This window comes from Triplophysa rosa, linkage group LG5, assembly GCF_024868665.1.
Source record: "Triplophysa rosa linkage group LG5, Trosa_1v2, whole genome shotgun sequence".
Taxonomy (NCBI): domain Eukaryota; kingdom Metazoa; phylum Chordata; class Actinopteri; order Cypriniformes; family Nemacheilidae; genus Triplophysa; species Triplophysa rosa.
Window position 1 is genome coordinate 5,341,852 of NC_079894.1, and position 19,088 is coordinate 5,360,939.

Consider the following 19,088-nt stretch of genomic DNA (forward strand, 5'->3'; position numbering starts at 1 on the left):
TGTGGGCCTGCAGCTGCAGCTCGTTACTCTTGCAATATGAAGTGAAGTGAAACTAAGTCATGTCTGTGTTTTGTTGGCAATCAGCTCGTACATGCATACTGTAAACAACACAAACTTACATAAGTTATGCAGGTGTAACATGGCGAGTTTGAATATACAACTGCCCTTGACAACGCCACTCCAATTTTGGTTTGGGTAGGAATTCCCAGGTGGATTTCCCCCACAGTCACTCAAATAAATAAATGCACGTAAAGCAGAGTTACTATAAACAAGGCATTATTTTTTTATTCAACAGGTTTTAGATTGATCTAACCTTGCATCAACACTAGCCAAGCTCGCCGAACAGAACCAGTGGCCTCAAAGGGTAACAAATATTACCCCAAAGAAAAATTAAAATAAAGCAAAACCAAACCAGTGTTTCACACCACACTAACACACAAGCACAAATCAATGTGTACACATCATTACCACGTTACACACAAATAAATGGAAATTATTAGATTCCCCAAAGCCACTGTATGTCAGGTATTAATAATGGCTTAGTTAATGCGCAAAACCATCCAATAAAAAAGAGTGTAATGAATTAGTCATGGGCCAGTAATCAATAAACAAAAACAAAATACCAAAAGAAATAAACAAACAACTGTCATGATCCCGGTCACATCGGGGCTTGGTGTATGGCGTGAGTGTGTGTGTTTGTTTTGTCGAGCACATGTGCTCCATGTGATCGGTGTCTGCATCCTTCGGTCCGTCCCATTGTCTCCCTGTCAGGCTTTCCCTCTAACCGGTCTCTCATCACCTTATCACTCTTACACCTGTAGTTTATTCCCCAGTTATTAGCACCCCTGTTATCTCATTATCCTCTCACCTGTATCCTCTTCCCGTTATTTAGGTTTTTCTCTCTTTAATCCCTCTCGTACTCTAGACTTGTGTCAGACTGTTGCATGTTTTAGCTTCTCTGACTGGATACCACAGTCTAGTGAGTCTCGTTCTGTCTTGCCATAGCCTTAGCCACAGCTACTCAAGCCTTGGTCTTGCTGTGATCTTCTTCTCTGCCCCGCAGTACCTGCTGGAGCCCCGGACCTCCCAGTCGTCTGCATCCAGGCACCTCATCCATGGCGGAGCATGCTCTCCCTGGCTGGGTTCAGCTATCTCTCTCCAAGTGAGTTTCGTCGGGTCGAGATCACTCCCTGTTCTCCCGCTGCTGCAAGTTCTCCCTGAATGGGTTCAGTTCTCTTTCCATAGTGAGTTTTCGCCGGGTCGAGCTTCTCCCAGAGGACCTTGTGCTGCTGGTGCTGCCTGGGACTATTTTTTGTTTGTTTTTTGAGACCTTGGACTTGTGTTTTGCTTTTTGTGAGTGTTCCGCCCTTGTGAGTCATGACAAACAAATATCCCACAATGTACACGACAAAAATAAAGGCAGGGAAAAAAGTGATCAAAACTTAAGAATACTAAACTACTGCCAAGGCCTAAAGGGGGTGGTCACTGAACTAACCTCTGCTACTCTATGGGGAAGATTCTGCACCACAGCCTGTGGAAGACAAAATGGATTTGAGTGTTGCCCTGCTGTCCTACGTGTAGAACGTCTAAGCGCAAAATCATACACAACTGCCTCCCCACTTAACCCGGTCTAGAGTATCTACCACAACAGGCTCTAGCTCTTGTATAACTTCAGGCTGTAACCCCATGGGTACTACTGTATTACCCAAAGGGGAAATATCTTTAATGATCCCTGACAAATCAACATCCTGACCGTCAGACTGAGGACTAGCATCAGCTTGGACCCCTGTTTTTGTCTGAATCACAGCCACTTGTGGTTACCTCCTCAGAACTATATTTGCCTCTAGCACCAAGAGAGGCTGCAGAGGTACTGCAATTAAGTTGACAGGGTGCACCCCTGCCCAACGAGACTAACTTAAACTCTGAGCGATGCATGACTTAGGGTCCTCCATCTCTCGAGGTCTTATCTTATACAATGTCCCCACCTAGTCACAACAAGTCACAACCTCGTATACTGTAGAGCTCCATACATCCTGGATCTTATGGCGGCCTTGATAGTGAATTTTACAATGTACTAAAGTACCAGGGGGCAACAAAGATACAGACTCAGGACAGTCACCCTTACGGCGCTCAGCTACCACCTCCAGATGTCTTCAAGCACTAGCATAAACGGAAGTCAAATACTCCTGATGCTGAACAACCCAATCTACTCGGGTGCGATCTAGTGTTGTTTTTGGCGGCCTATTTTAATTTTAGTTTTAGTCTAGTCTTTGTGTCAAGCTGTCATTTTAGTTTTTATTAGTTTTAGTCACGTTCATACTCTTTTTAGTCTAGTCAAGTTTCAGTCGACTAAAAGTCTGAGCATTTTAGTCTTATTTTAGTCAGAATTATCCATGACTATTTTCGTCTAGTTTTAGTCGACGAAAACTGATGACATTTTAGTCTAGTTTTAGTCAATGAAAATTGTATTTTAGTCTCTTTTTAGTAATGCAATTCTATTTAACCCAGTCAATATAGTATAAGTACCTAGTAGTATAGACGAAACCAAAATTTTCTTTTAGCCAAACCCATTTCAAACAAGGTTATCTTATTATATTATTGTTACCTTGTAGACTCAGAATACATCGATTCCAGACACGGAAGACGTCTGATTTGAATGTACGGCCATCGGTAGGGGTGGGAATCTCTAGGCACGATGTGATTCAATTACGATTCAGAGGGCTGCGATGCGATGATAAAACAATTCTCGATGCATATTTTTCCTATACAAATTTTCTTTTTCTTGCTGTGTGACTATTAAAATCAATATCAATATCCTTTATTAATAAAACAAATGGAAGTGATTTCGCAAGTCAACTGGAAGGTTAAATTTGCCTGCATTACAAAGAACCAACAGGAAAAGAGTGACTGCCCTCAGTGCCCTGTAGTAGCATACAGAATGCAGTAAATTAATGCAGACTTTTTTTGCACATAGCACTGGAGCTAGAGAGGTTTAAAGTTATTATAGTTCACTACAGTATTTTTTGTCTGAGTGTTCGATTTAACGGGACTTTTATTTTGACGGGTCTTTGGGAAGGCGCTTGAGTTTTTGTGTTTGCTGATAGCTTCACTCAAACAGTAAACGCTCGTAAAATAAACTCTCAGAGCAACTCTGGAGATGAAGTTCATGTGTTCATATCCTCATACAGCGCACACGCAGATAAATCCTCGACCATCACTCGTGTTGTATGTTAAACTGTGCACATAATTCACTCAGACATGCAGAACAGCCAGATGACATTTAAATAACAGGATTCCGCTCCACATCTAGGTTAAAGCAACAGACGAAATAACGTTATAACATTTCGTCTCGTCTCGTTTTGGTCAACGAAAATGAAGAGACATTTTAGCATAGTTTTTATTTTGTAAACCACATTTAGTCTCGTTTTTATTCGTCAACAATATTGCATTATACATTTAATTATAGTCATCGTTACATGACCAGCATTTACGTTGCGTCTCATCTCGTTTTCGTCACGTGATAAAGGTTCGTTGACGACCATATTTAGTCATAATTTTCGTTGACGAAAGCAACACTAGTGCGATCCTCTTCCATTTCATCACTATTACCTAAAAGCTGATCAACAGGTAATTTGGGCTTCTGTCCTAACATCAGATCTTAAGGGGAGTGTTGGGTTGACTGATGTACCGTATTACACGCAAAAATTAGTTGGGGGAGCAATTGTGGCAACTTTCGCTTCTGTTCGGGCAGCAAAGTACAAAGTAAGTCATGCAAAGAGTGATTAAATCTTTTGCATTGACCATTACCCTCAGGATGGTATGGGGTCTTCTTACTTTTTGCGATCCTATACAGATCACATAAACACTTCAAAAACTCTCCCTCAAAACTACGGCCCTGGTCTGAATGAATCCTTTTCAGCACCCCATAGACATAAAACAATTTCTCAGTCAAGATCTTTGCCACTGTACTAGCCCTTTGATCAGGAGTGGAGTACGCCTGTGTAAACTTAGCAAAGAAATCCGTTACAACTAAAACATTTTCCTGTCCATTACTAGTTCTATCCAAAACGGTACAGGCAATTGCAATAATCTCTAAAGGTCTGCTAGCTAGTAGGCATCCAGAAAATGGTGCCACACCAGGTCTCTAGAGGTAGGTACCTGAACAGTCCTATAAAGGACCCCGTCCACTGCTTTACCAACTGCTGAACATCCTTTCGCAAGATCTTCCGCTCAGGGAGTGCAGGCTGTTTCCCCTGCCCCCACCATTGTAAAAAAGCTTTAATGGATGATTCTACAGCCTGCAAAGCCGGCTGTAGAGCCTTACTCCGGAGCCTTACTCTGAGCCAGGATGGTGTCTACTGTTGATACTTCAACTATTTGGGGATCTAATCCAAGTAGTCTTTCCAGCATTAGAATTGGGTAAGGAACAGTAACACCTGATACCGCCATTGCCGCCTGATCTACTGGATGTACAGGGAGTCTCAAAAGTGCATCTGCATTACGGTTTGCAGCGCCTGGCTGGAACTTAATCTCATAATTGAACAGAGCAAGCTAGGAAACCCAGCGCTGTTCAACAGCCCCCAAATTTTGCAGACTCAAGTGGGTTGTTAACGGTATAAACCGTTACTTTGCTGCCAAAGAAGGTATTCTCTAAATTTTTCTGTCATGGCCCACTTAAGGGCCAACAACTCCAACTTCATTGCACTATAATTAGTCATATTCTTCTCACTTGGCCTAAGCCCACGACTAGCAAACGCGATAGGCCTTCTTATCCCCTCTTGTTCTTGTGACAGTACTAAATGGGCGAGTGAAATCAGCATATCCTAACACAGGAGCCTGAATGAGCCGCTCCTTCAGATCCCTAAATTATCTTTCACAAGTATCGTCCCAATGTTGTACAAATAGACTCTGCTTAATACATGCAGCTCTTTTTCGGCTACCTTGTAAAGTGCCCACTAACCGTTGCAACGGGGCCGCTAATTCTGCTGCCACTCCAGTTGCTAATATCACATGACCCAAGTACCCCACTTCCGTTTGGAAGAAATTGTACTTCTTCAACTTAACCTTCAAGTTATAAGTCTGAAGGCAACTTAGTGCCATCTCCAACAAAAAGTACTAGAGAAAATTACAATGTCATCCAGATATACCATAAGAGCATGGAGGCTCTGATTACCAAAAATACGCTCCATGAGTCGTTGGAAAGTACTTGGCGCATTGCACAAACCGAATGCAATTCGATTAAACTCGAATCGCCCAAAAACACTGTCTCTTCCCGATCCTTCGGGGCCACTGAAACCTGGTTATACCCACTAGCCAGATCCAATGTAGGGGGAAGCGTCTTTGCGAGTCTTCGCATTGAGCTGACGATAATCTACACATGAACGAATAGAGCCATCTTATTTTTGGACAACGACAATTGGTGAGGCATACGGGCTACAGCTAGGCTTAACAATATCACACTCCACCATTCTCGAATATGACTCTTAACTAAGTCATACTGAGAAGGAGGGAGGTGACAGTAACGCTGGCGTACTGGTACATCGAACGATAAAGGAATAGTGTTGTAGTAAATCAGTACAACCCAAATCTCCATCATCATGACTTAACACATTGGCATATTTTTCCAATAGCGCCTGAGCTTGTTGCTGTTCTTGGCAAGACAATATAGGCCAAGTAAGTTTGGACATTTCCCACTTGGGGCTACTCTCCACCTGAACAGACTAAATGAGGGCTACTGCCTCTGAATGTTCATGCTGTACCTGAATCTGAACAGAAGATGGCAGCCCAGGTGACTGAACAATACGACAATTACAGCAAGATCATACATTGTAAAAAAAAAACAAATTTACAGATTTTTCACGTTTAATGTAAAAACATGGTCATTTTACAGAATTGTACTGTTTTTTGTTACAAAATTTTCATTTATTTTTGAAATACAGTTAAAAACTGTCAAATTACAGAAAAAATACTACAAATTTACAAGAAAAACATGTATTTTTTATGTGACAAATTTTTTTTTCTGAAGCCCCAGTGGATATGTAGGTGGAATCATTCATCTAAACGTGTATGTTTGCAGAAAGCCTAACAAAGATGAAAATAAGTAAATAAATAAGACATAATCTGATACATTTGTTGAAATACTTCAATACTATTGACATTTGATTGCAATCTGAGCTTAGTCTGTAACATTATTTAAATCACTTCAGAAACTCTAATAGAGAGATCTCAGCTGTGATTTTTCTTGCTTATTGGTATTTGTGTGTTAAAAATGTGCAAAATATATCAGTAAACACAGTACAATTCCAGCATCAGAACAGAACAGATAAATATGTAACTATTATATGGTATTGAATATTGTTATCATAACAACACTGTCATGATTGGTATAAACCACCATCACGGGCCTCACTCTCGCTGCCCATGATCAAGAGCCCAGCAGGCATAATGGCAGGCGAAATAAGAGGAAAGATCAAAGCACGGGTCACATGAACACTGGCAGGAATAGGGCAATAGCCTGACCCGCCCGCTTCACGCACACACAGCTCAGGCCACATTATGCAAATCAATCTCTATCCAGATAAACCAGCGTAAGGCATAATTGTGTGCATGGGTGTGCGTATGTGTATGCATGTGCATTTGTACCTGTTTATTTCCTGTGTGTGCGTTTGTGTGTGTGCGTGAAACAGTCGATGAGGGGGTATTTGAAAGGCATGCCTGATAAGGTGATGTTTCCAGATTCATTTGCGCTTGGGCATGAGGATTAAGAGGACATTGGCTGAAGATAGAAGACAATTGAACCCTGTTTAAAGCTCACCCCCCTCTCTTTCTCCCTCTCTTTTAATATGTACATGTGTCATGTCCTCTGTCCCACCCCGCTCTCCCTATTCAACAAGCTCGAGTCATTAGCGGCTCAGGTGGTCGGCTCAAGGTTAAACAGAAAGTCAGCAAGGAAAGATAAAGACTGTGGCTATAAGACAATAATGGAAAAGGCAAATTAAAATCACTGCTAAGTTGGTTCTGGGGCAAAAAATCAAGATGATGGCTCCATTAATGAGTGGAATATGGCCGCCGCATTGCACAAATCTTTCTCTGATGTGCCCTTTTGAAATTCATGCATCACTCCGGCTGAAAAGGCCTAGACTGCGGAGGAAATATGGCAGGCAAATGAGAAGGTCAGGTTTCATGATGTGTGTGTATTTGCACTTAACTGCTCTCAGGTAGCTGACATGGCTCTCTGCTGGTGTGACAGTGCTGGGAGAAATCATTTGACACCGTTTTCTTGCTCTTTCTCATCATAATCATTTAGACGTGAACTTTTTCCATCTCACTTTTGCCATTACAGTCTTTCAACTGGAAACAGAAGCTACAGTTGAAATATATCAGATAATAAAGGCAGGTGTCAGGCACCTATCTGCTTGTTAAGTTGTGACTTAAGAAATTCTGTTTCTGGGTCCAAGCCTCCACTCGTTTCAAGTGAGGCGACTACTTAAACAGCCATTTATGAGCACTTTTTATTCATACCACACATTTACGTGAAACTTCTATAAACTCATGGTGTACACACACTACAGTCTCACGGAAACTTCGACGTCAATATTTCAATAAATTGTAAAAATGAACCACTGTCTCGACATCTGAGGTTTTGTTATGAAGATAAAGGTTAGATCTGGTTAGGTAGGTTTTGAAGCATGGTAGCTGGCTTTCATGCATCTTTGCATTCTCTTAGTCTTTCACATTACCGTTGGGTGACTTTATGTCACTCCTGATTTGATTTTGCTGAAATTCAACAGACACTGGACTGAAATTGCCACAAAACATAATTGTACTAATCAAAGGCACACTGGAGTGGTCTCTCTATTGTCTCAGTTTAAAATGTTGTTTTGTTTTGCATTGAAGTTACATTCAATGTCCACATGGTTTAAAACTGTTTGACGTTTCTGCCACCAATCCACTGGCACATTTCAACTGTAACCAGCTCCTATTTCTGATGTCAAACCACAACAGGTCACTTCATAACCTCCATACACAGTAGATGTCACGGGAACAGCACTGGCACCTCTGCTCGAGTGACAGTGGGCAAGTTAATTTTAGTTAAGAATGGCAGGCGGGAGAGCGTCCACTTTTTGGATGCTTGTTCAACCGAACCCATCGCTCTGACTCCGGTGCTCCCCCCTTCACCTCACAGGTGAAGCCACTCACCAGAGAAGGACATACAGGTGAAGAAGTATGAATTGTGGGAGGTTTAAACGTGGCCCTACTTCATACTAAGAGGCTGAGCCCATTTAGGGTCATTTTGACAAGAGCGTGCTAGCCAGCTAAGGCTGAAGAGAGCTACTTCAGTGTTAAGAAGTGGCCGGTGAATGTAGGGCCACTCTGTTCATTAACATGCCTGCCGCAGTGAAGCACCTGCCACAGTCGTTTGATGGAGCACTTTCGCATGGCCCCCTCGGCTTCCCCAGCCGCAATGGCTCGATTACACTTTGGATAACTTCACTGGCCTTGGAATAATTCATTTCTGCTAATTCCGCCTCTTTCGCGTCCCGCCACGCCAGGCTAGAGAACCCCATGCTGTCATCGGCCCCCATCTCCCTGCGAAATTTAAAGAAAACGTCCAGACAGGGAAATTAAATGTCACCATAAATAATCCCTCCTACTGTACAGGCCCTGTGGGATCACACATTGACTTTATTCCATGTTCATGGGCAGTGGACGACAGCACTAAATGATCTTCGGCTCCGTGCGGCACCCCTCCGAGATTTTCACTCCACCGGTAATTCAGACTAAGCCAACGAGAAGCAAGCCATGCAAAAAACAACCAAGCCATTTTTACGACTCTCTTATTCTTACGTTCGTGTTGCGCTATGATGTAATAATCATACTCTATGTAAATGACAGCGATATGAATGTCCTCACCGCCAGCGCATAACGATGATCGTATGTGCCGTACGGTCTCCCACGAGACCAACCTACATCCTTTTTATGGAAGTCATTTTAATAAAATGAAGAGCCATTCCTATGCATGGTGAGGAGATAAATTAAGCTTGTTCTTATCACAGCGGAAATAAAACCTCTGGCTATGCTTGGTTGCATAGTTTTAGCTTTTTTATTTTTCATTCAGATGCCTGCACCAGAAATCAAAATCATCGTTTTTTTCACAGTTGGCGTCAATGCAAATAAGGCAGCTCAATAAGTGCCCGCTGTTTCCTGGAATTTAATGATACAGTGGGATGTTCTCAGCCTGTCCTGCTTTGGAACCCATCCTCTGAAAATCCAGTGGCATAATGATATAACCGCAGTTCCTTTCCAAACATCCATATAGTCATCACATATATTCCTATTTTAATGACCGATTGTCCCTGTGCCAGAAAAGGATTCGCTAATTGCACCCCATACTTTTTTTGGAGATAAACCCCTAGATGTACATAATATGGTTATCAATTCCTGGCTTATTTTTCCAATTTGATTTTGAAAATGATAGAAGCAGATGATGATGATGAACCCTGCACATGGCAACATGTGTGTCCATCTTACACCGTCTTGGGGTATTTATGTCTAATGATTGGTTTGGAGCGAGACCTAGTTAGCACGGGGGAGTGTTCGGGCAGAACCGAACGGGCTGATTTAAGGTGCGGAGGTCAAAGGCCAGCCCAATTACGTCCTTGGCGAGGGCGCCTCCTGGCTCTTTGATTCAGCACTTCTAAGGGGGCAAGGGTGGGAAAGGGGTCTGCGGCGGCCACGTTATGGGGGTGTTAATTGGAGCATGTTGTTTTAGACGGCCGAGCCATCAGGGCAGGCCACAACACCGCCGCCGGCCTAATTGCAGAGGCAAAGGCCTTCATGTTTTCTCACGGCTGTAGCTTTTACATGTGTCTGAATACTGAAAAAACACAGACTAGTCCATCAATGGAAGCTGTACGGGCAGTGTTAGTTTTCCAGCCTGTCAACTAGCATGTAACATCAAAATCATCACATTATATTTTGAATAATCCTGGCTTTGAGGGTAGTTAAGATGTGTTGTGTAAAATCTAAATCTGGGTGACAGGGAAAAAACCGGGATGCTTTTCAAGCTCTTAATTGGTGAGCCTGTCTCTGGAGCCACAGCTCTTTGTAATGTTTAATTACAGACTAAACAGTCAGGCGTACAGTCTGTCAACTCTGCTCAAATAAAGCCATCCTGTAAGGTTTAGAGCGGTGGCCTGCAGAATGAGTGTTTAGACACATCCAGTGAAGGCTTTTGCGTGTTATTACCTCCCAAAACCTATATTATCAATGTGCATCATTCAATTACATTTTCACAATGTGCATTCCTGGAAAGCAGCTTTATAGAAAATACTGCAGTAAAGGAAAATGTATGCAATTTAATTATCATTAAATGTTTAGGTTTACTTCACTAAAATGTTTCTCATGATCTTAAAAATCTGTGTAAATGTTTTTAATTCATTTTTAGACCACTTCAGAAGACGTAAACAATGCTGAGCCAGATTAACTTTAACACACAACAAAAAAAATATATTATTAATAAAAAATGAAACTTGAAGTGCTTCTGGACCATTGTGTGTGGTCTATAGACAAAAAATATTTCCGCCAATATATATATATATATATTCTATTATTATTATTTACAGAAAAATATTTTTAAATGCATGAATTTAACTGAATAATGAAGAAAAACAGCCAGTACGAGTCCAGAATAGATATAAAGGTGAGGGCTTATTTACACAATATGGACAAAAGTATTGAGACGTCCCCTTCTAATAAACATATTAATGTATTCCAGTAATAACAAACAGAACAAATATTAATGATATACCATACGTTTTGTTCTGCTGAACCCAAAGAAAGATATTAAATATATTTAAAAAATGATTCAATAATTTTCTACTATGGTAGTGAATGATGTCCCAGAACTGAAAATTGCTAACATTCTTCCAAATATCTTTGTGTTCAACAGAACCAAGAAATGTATACAGGTTTGGAACGACTTAAGGGTAAGTAAATTGTCATGATTCTGCCTCTTTTGGTCATGTTTTTCTTAGTCTTGTGGCAGGATCATGACAGACCCACGTGTTTATTGTGGAGAGAGACATGGCATTGTTTGTTTTGGCGTGCCATGCGCTCTCTCTGGTCTCGTCTTGACCCCGCCCCCTTGTTTCCTCGTTTAGCTTCCCCTCAGTGTTTGATTCCCGTCACCTGCCCTATGTAATTATCCCATGTTAGTGTTCCCTTCTTAAGCCCCTTGTATTCATTGTCCCATGCCGGTTCGTCATACGACTACTCATATGAGTACCAACCTTCATGTCTTCTTGTCTGGATGACCTTGTTCCTGTTTTGCCGCGCCCAGTCGTGTTTGTGGACTTATTATTTATATAATCTTGGACCTTGTTTGTTTTTTACCCCTTGTGAAACGTGTCTTCCCCATCGTGGGTTTTTGTTAATAAAAGTCTTTTGTTTAACCCTTTCACTGCCTGCGCTTGGGTTCTGATCACAATTCCTGACAGTAAATGGTGACAGGATTTTCATTTTTGGGTTAACCGTCCCTTTAAGGTTTTTAGTCACAGAAATGACTAAAGTATTAATGTTACTAATATGAATGACATTAATCGGATGTCAACTAAAGAGATTTTCAGTAAAGGTATTATTAGGATGTTCAATTGTAGGAATTAGACATATACTGTAACAAAAGAAAAATGAATTAGCTGCTGGACAAGTTGATTATAGTTGTCTTTTGTAACCTCTTTGTAACGTCATGTTCTCTTACCCATTTGCCCTCTTCAGTATGAGAGATATTTGTGTTGTTGTGGGTGATTATTGCTCTCTTCGGCTCGTCAACACAGAGTAATTTGTGCAAGATGAGGTATTGAGCGTTTAAATTGTGCCAGCAGCACGTTTAGCCCGTCATAAAGCATGTCTTCTTTATTGCGATGGCTCTCCAGGCCAGCACTGTCCACTGCTCTATAATCCAGTGCTAAAAGCTCCCTCTTGGGTCTCCATACAGTCTCCATGTAAAGAAGACCTCTGATCAATACTTCTCAGGAGAGACTGTGTGTAGTTAAAAGTATAAGGTGCAGAGAATCGCAAAGACTGTCATACATGCTCAGATGCTTTCTGAGTACAACCTACAGTCCCATGTCGGAATTTAACACTTAGACACACACTGTAACCGCTCATTTGGTCGGAAAAATGTTGGGTATTGATTGTAAACAAACTGCTTATAACCCCTGAGTCAGCATTCATTTTATTCGTGTTATGACAGGACAGGGATGAGAAGTGCCCTAACTGGCAAATAAAGAGGTTTGGAGATAAAGCACCTCATTGGAATTACAGATGCATTTCTGAGCTGTGGCGGGTGGCAGAGGATACACAGATGTCTAAATTAATTGATCGCATTATAAAAAGAGAATAATCAGTCAACGCGGCTGATAATAAGGACCGATGCCATTGGCCTTGTGTGTTTATTCACAGTGAAATGTTACTGTGCCTGTGCAGCGTGTGCCTGAAGCTGAAAAGAGTATATGAGGTATTGTTGACAGTGTATTACAAATCTCTCTTTCTTTCTCTCATTCTCATTACACTTCATCTTTTTCAAAGGCTGTAGAAGTGATGCTTGCAATTATGTGGCCTGTTCAAACATAAGACAAATTTATACATACATTAATGTTCTGCTGGTGTGATTTTACAAGCGATTCAAAAGAAAGAGGGTTTTAGGAATAAGGTTGTGTATTATGGTTAAATCACGTAATAAAAATACAAATGAAACACTAAAACAATGCTGCCTGAGCTGTGGTGCCATGTGTGCTATGGATGGCAAACATTTCCATGACATATAACAGCTGTTAGCACATAGGGACACAGGTTTGAGTCTACCATGTATTGATCTCAAAACTCCAGTTTCCTGTCTGTTCAAAAACATCACAGTAGTATGAATACATTTCGGACATACTGCATCTACCATGTTTTATTGTCATGTGACCCATACAGTGTATGTTCTTTGACCTATGACTATTAACAGCAACCTGTATGTCATTTATCTGTACTTACATTTAAAAAACGCCTGTCTGCTAGTTTTAGTTGATTAACTTTTTAATTTGACCGTTGCTCAGCTCTCGTGGCATCATGGGATAGAGTAGTGTCTATCCAATGCACACTCACAAATCTCGGCGGAAGCAGTAGACCATCCGGGTATTTTTTCGCCTACTGTTTTTTGCATACTGAGGTTTCGGACATACTATCCATGACTCATAGTGATTTTCGGCTGCAATATAGTATGGAAGTAGGCAATTTCGGACGCAGGGTGGGTCTTTGTTTTAATGTGGTCCACCAAGTTGGAGAAAGATGCCAAAGCGGTGATAGGAGAAGCCACACAACTGGATGACAGAACTGACACATCCAAAATAACTATACAGAATCAAATACAAAATCACATGGGATACTGTAATGAGGAAGCAGGCTATATAGAGATTTCCAACTGATTTGATGGAATTGTTAACTAAACAAGACACATAGCTTGGAAAAAAAAAGATTTTTCTTTTAATAAGGTTTTGTCAAACGATATCCAAGATAACTAAAAACCATACACAAACTTTCCCCCAAGAGGTCATTTCTGCTAAAATTAAACGTAGGTTTTCAGTCTCCCCATTGTTAGAATTAAATTTGCTTCAGGTTTTCTAAGAAGCCTGGCAAGATAGCAAGCTAGATGGGTACAATCTGGTTCAATCTCATCGTGTTTTGATGACAGATTTTTTCGCTGACACTCTAAAAATTCATGACCCTGGAATATTCGTCCTAGTAAACTAGAATGTCAGTACAGCCCTCACAGAGAGGCCCATCGAACACTTCATAAAGTTTCATTATAGGCTATGTTAAAAAGCATGTGGAGTTCTTTATCTGTGATTTACTGAATGAATTTTGTTGTAATGTATAACTCAACTCAGAAATAGTTGCGAATTAAGACCAGTGTTGGGCAAGTTACTCTGAAAAAGTAATTAACTACTAGTTACTAATTACATATTCAACAGTGTAATTAGATTACTGTACAAATTACTCTCTCCAAAAAGTATTTAATTATTTATTACTAATTACCTTCTATATCCTACATCAACCTTGATTAGTTAAGTCATTCAAGGATAGACATGAAACGGCTCTTTTAATTCATTCAAATAAAGAATATAAAACTACATAAAGTCGTATTATTAGCTGACCAAAGTATTACAAATGTGAGAATTATACAGTAAAGCACGGATTTTAAAGTTAGACTTTGAATTTTGATGTCAATTCCACTATTACACACACATATATTACACAAAGTATTTAATTTAATTACATCAGTAATAACTGTAATTAAATTACAGAAAAATTAGAGTAATCCCTTACTTTACTTTTTCAAAGGAAAAGTAATTTAATTACAGTAACTAATTACTTAGTAACTAGTTACACCCAACACTGATTAAGACCTACTGTTACATTTATGGGTGGTTTCCGTAAATTAGGATATTTAAGGCATTTTTAAAAGGCATTTTAAGGCATAGTTTACAAACAAATATTACTACAGTATGTGACTCTTGAGACAAAACAATCGCACAGATATATTTTAAGATATGCAAGTCCAAGTTATTTTCGATCAAGACGGCACTAACATTTTAATTAGTCTGGGACTAGGCTTAAACTCTGTCCGGGAAACCGCCCCTTCGGGTACAAAAATGTCTAATATTTAACTGTTTTCAATATTTTTGTATTATATGTTTTTTACATTTTTGTACAATAATCACTGTACATGTTTTAAGGAAAAACAGAAGTCAAATACTTAGTAGATTGTTAAATTTAGTCCTAAAACAGAAATTGCATCAGTAGGTCACCATGTGCATGACTTTGGCATGCTGGGAGATTCAAATTGTAAATGTTTCCCTGTCAAAGAATGTTTCGTTTCAAAAACTAAGCTGTTCCTAAACATACAGCCTATATTAAATGAAGAATAGACATTTTGTGCAATTTTACTACAGTGCACTTAAATGAAAATGGTGTATGAAATTTAGCGGCATCTAGTGGTGAGGTTGCGAATTGCAAACAACGGCTCACACCACCCCTCCCTTTCGAAGTACTACGGAGGCTGACACAGGGCCTAAGTGGCAATCACGTTTTCTCTTCTTTCCCAAAGGAGATAATGTATTTACGAAACGAGCTCTGTAGAGCAGTTTGTCTGTTTAGCGCTACTGTAGAAACAACATGGTGAATTCCATGCAAGGGGACCTGTGGTATATATAGATAGAAATAGCTCATTCTAAGGTTATAACACATAACGCTTCATTATGTAAGGTCTTAATATACCTCTGAAGACACAGTTATGTATATTATATTGCATTTCTGTCAATAGATCCTCCAAAAAATGACACACAGCACCTTTATAGCAGTAGACTGTGCTCACATCTCAGACATCTGTCAAACCCAGTGTGAGAAACCATCGAGTGGAACTCATAGTCCAAGAAGTGTCAAAGTCCAGTATAAATCAGTCCATCTCTGTGTCAAACAAAACACAACAACCCCACCGATACCGCAGCGCGCTGACAGGTCCTTTCCACCCCCATATTATGTGATGCATACAGTCTGATGGATGGCCCCCTTTCCAGGGTAGACACCATGATGAACACTATGCCTGGAGACAAACCATGCTTGGGAGAGCCCCCCCTCCCTCTACAGGCCTCTGCTCCTAAGAGCCCCCAGATTCCTACACACCTCCATTCATTCTGCTACTTTTATTTATTCACCCGCTCACGGCCTGTTTGTTTTTTAAGCAAAACAAATTGAAAGGAATAAAAGCAAGGCGTGAATTGTGTTTTTTATATTTCACTTGTGTCAGGAAGTTAGGCCCAAGGTTGTGCATCATGCCACATAGGTTATGCATAAGAGCTATGGTGCAAAGTATGATTAAAAGGCAACAGGGTTTACGCAAAGATGTGCGGGGGCGGGGGTTGAAGGTGCAGGTTTTTTTCCTAGGGGGGAAAAGGATAAAAAAATTTAGACAACTTTTGGCCTGTTAAAATATAGATGTTTATATGCCCTTATAATAAATGAAGACGAGACACAAGACATTATTTTCCAGATTAAAGGGATAGTTCACCCAAAACTTAAAATCAGTCAATAATAATAATTTATTCACCCTCATGTCTATTTAAACTTGTATTACCTCCTTTCTTCTGCAGAACACAAAGGAAGATATTTTGAAGAATGTTGGTAACCGAACAACATTGACCCTCATTGACTTCCATTGTATGCACATTTTTCAAAATATCTTCTCTTGTGCTCCATAGAAGAAAGAGTCATGAACAGGTTTTTAAAAACATGTGGATGAATAAATGACAGGATTTTTATTTTTGTTGAACAGTCTCTTTAAGAAGAGTTGCTGATAATTCAGCACCAAGGACAGCGACCGTTTTCATATAATTGCAGGTGGATCCTTTTCACCTTCTTATTTCTGTCGGGCATCCACATAGAGTCTTTCATATCTCTTAAACACCCACTTTAAGACTGGAATCCTCTCAATTACATCAGTTGGCTAATCACACGATAGGCTATGAAAGGTGAGATCTGTTTGAAGGTAGGATCTAAACATCAAAGCAAAAGTCATTAAAAGCCGAATGGAGAAAGAAGCTTCTGTGCGATTATGAAAAAGACTAACCAAATAACACAAACGCAATCAAATGAAGTTTCTCGACTTGGCTGTTGAGAATTGGCTTTAGTCAGCAGGACGAAAGTGTGTGAATGTGCCAACGGGGGAGGAAACAAGACAAATCCCCCGAGTGTAACTCAATAAAGGCAAAAGTGTCACGTTGACAAATGTAGATGGGGAGATATTATTTATAGCCACGACTGTGTTAAACAGCCCGGGTTTGCTCTGTGTACTTTTACTTCGTTTGGAAAAAAACGCCTGGGCTAAATCTTCTTCTGGGCGGGCAGTGATAAATAAGGACAGAGGGAGTCACCGCTGGTCTGCCGCGCGGGCGGCAGGGATGTTGTTGATGCTCATTCACGTTTACCCTCAACCTCCGGCTGTTCCGTCGCTCCTCTCCCTCCCTCCGTATTCCTTATCTTCTCTCTGGCCCTCGTAGGGAGGCGTTGTGGGAAACAGCCAGCGAGAAACCTGACAGAGAGCGCTGACTATAATTTTGTCCAGAGGGGGTTCAAGCTTCTCTCTCCCCACCTATCCCTCGATCTCGTTCTCTCGCCCCCGGAACAAACAAATATTTGTCCTCATTATTAATTAAACGGGGAAGAGAAGCACAAAGGTAAATTGACGACAAACCATCCTCGAGCTCAGCACACAAACGGGTGCGCGTAAACACACCAACACGCGCTCGTGGAAAAACGACGTGGCGGTTGTGATTTACGAGGCCCGTTGCGAGCAGGCTTGGGCCTGAACGAGTAAGCTATTCATAAACAAAAGCAGCTAAATAATGAATGTCTATCTGGCTGTGCGGCCTGCCCATGTGGCGGTTAAATGAATAGGAATTAGTGGGGAGGAGTGGAGTCAGGCCCTGTGTGATGTTGTTTATGTGTACGGGGATATTCATTTATCTCTCCCAGTGTTAGCTGCCATGTGGTGAGAGCTACAGCACGGAGACTATAAAGTGTGCGTGTGGGTATGTTCTTCCTGTCGTTTTTTTCTCTAACAGGCCACTTGTGGAGGTGATGGTGAAACCCGAGGAGGACATTTATCTAGTAAATACTTCTGATTTTTATAAGTATTACCTAACAAGCAAACTTCTAATGTAAATTTGCAGATCCTCAAGGATCCACATTCAAAATGAGAGACGAGGAGGGCTGTAATATCTGGAGATGGCTAACTGTTAGCATTGCGATTTGTCTCTGTGGCATTTTACTGGGCTGGCAAGAAATGCAGAAAGGACTCTCTAGAAATGCATGACTTGAAAATTTGAAATCTGCCAGGGTTGCTCATAGCACCACAGAAATACTGAGGAACCTGGGCTGTTAATGCCATGTAACTGATCAGGCCCCTGTCTTGGGCTGACATGCATGTTAAATCTAATGATTGTTTTCCTTACTTTTTAAGAGACTTTGGATAAGAGTGTGATATGTTGCATAAACCTTAAAAATGCACTGTTTACATTTTATACAAATAAGATGAATTACAAATTATACTACATTAGAGACGTTTCCACGAATGAACAAGAAAAATAAGCCAAATTAATGTTTGACAAGCATGTTTTCACAATTCCTTATGACAATAAATAACTTTCTATGTCTAACTATCAGGAGTACTGTTTTGCGTAGAATGTAACCATTAAAGGTCCAGTCTGTAATTTTTTGGAGGATCTATTGACAGAAATGCATATGTAATATACATAACTACCTTATATAATGAAGCGTTATGTTTTTATTACCTCAGAATGAGCTATTTCTATCTACAGTACATACATGGAATTCACCATGTTGTTTCTACAGTAGCCCTAAATGGACAAACTGCTCTACAGAACGCGTTTCATTAATACGTTATCTCCTTTGGCAAAGAAGCGAAAATGTGACATCGTTGTGCTGTGAGAAGGGTGCAATTAGCGACCTCACCACTAGATGCCGCTAAAATCTCCACATTGCTCCTTTAAAGTCGGTTAAGAAATGTAAACATTATTGAGCTTATCCGGAAAAAATACAGCTCCCACATTTTGACTTATTTCTGTTTAAAGGGCTGTCTTACTCTCCCTAATATAAGGGAGGGCAGGTTGACCACGATTCAGCGACCAATGCAATGTCTACTTATGTTTATGGTGACAGGATCAACAAATTTTAAAAACTGATGAAATTGTACTCAATCCAAGTTTCCTTCAAGCTTTTTGTGCATTTAATGTGTATTTAATTAAAACTCTTATCTCCTGATATGCTGTAGTTCGCCATTTGCCAAATAATCTTGACCAATAACTTTTAACAATAAGTTTAATGTTTTGTTCATTTTAAAAGTCATATTTTGGTGATGTAAACAAGCCCGAGGAAGCATTACAACCAAATATTGTACAAACATCACCCAAGCATCATTTCTGACAACAACTGTACAAAATGTTTTATATATGCTGTTTGCAAATTAT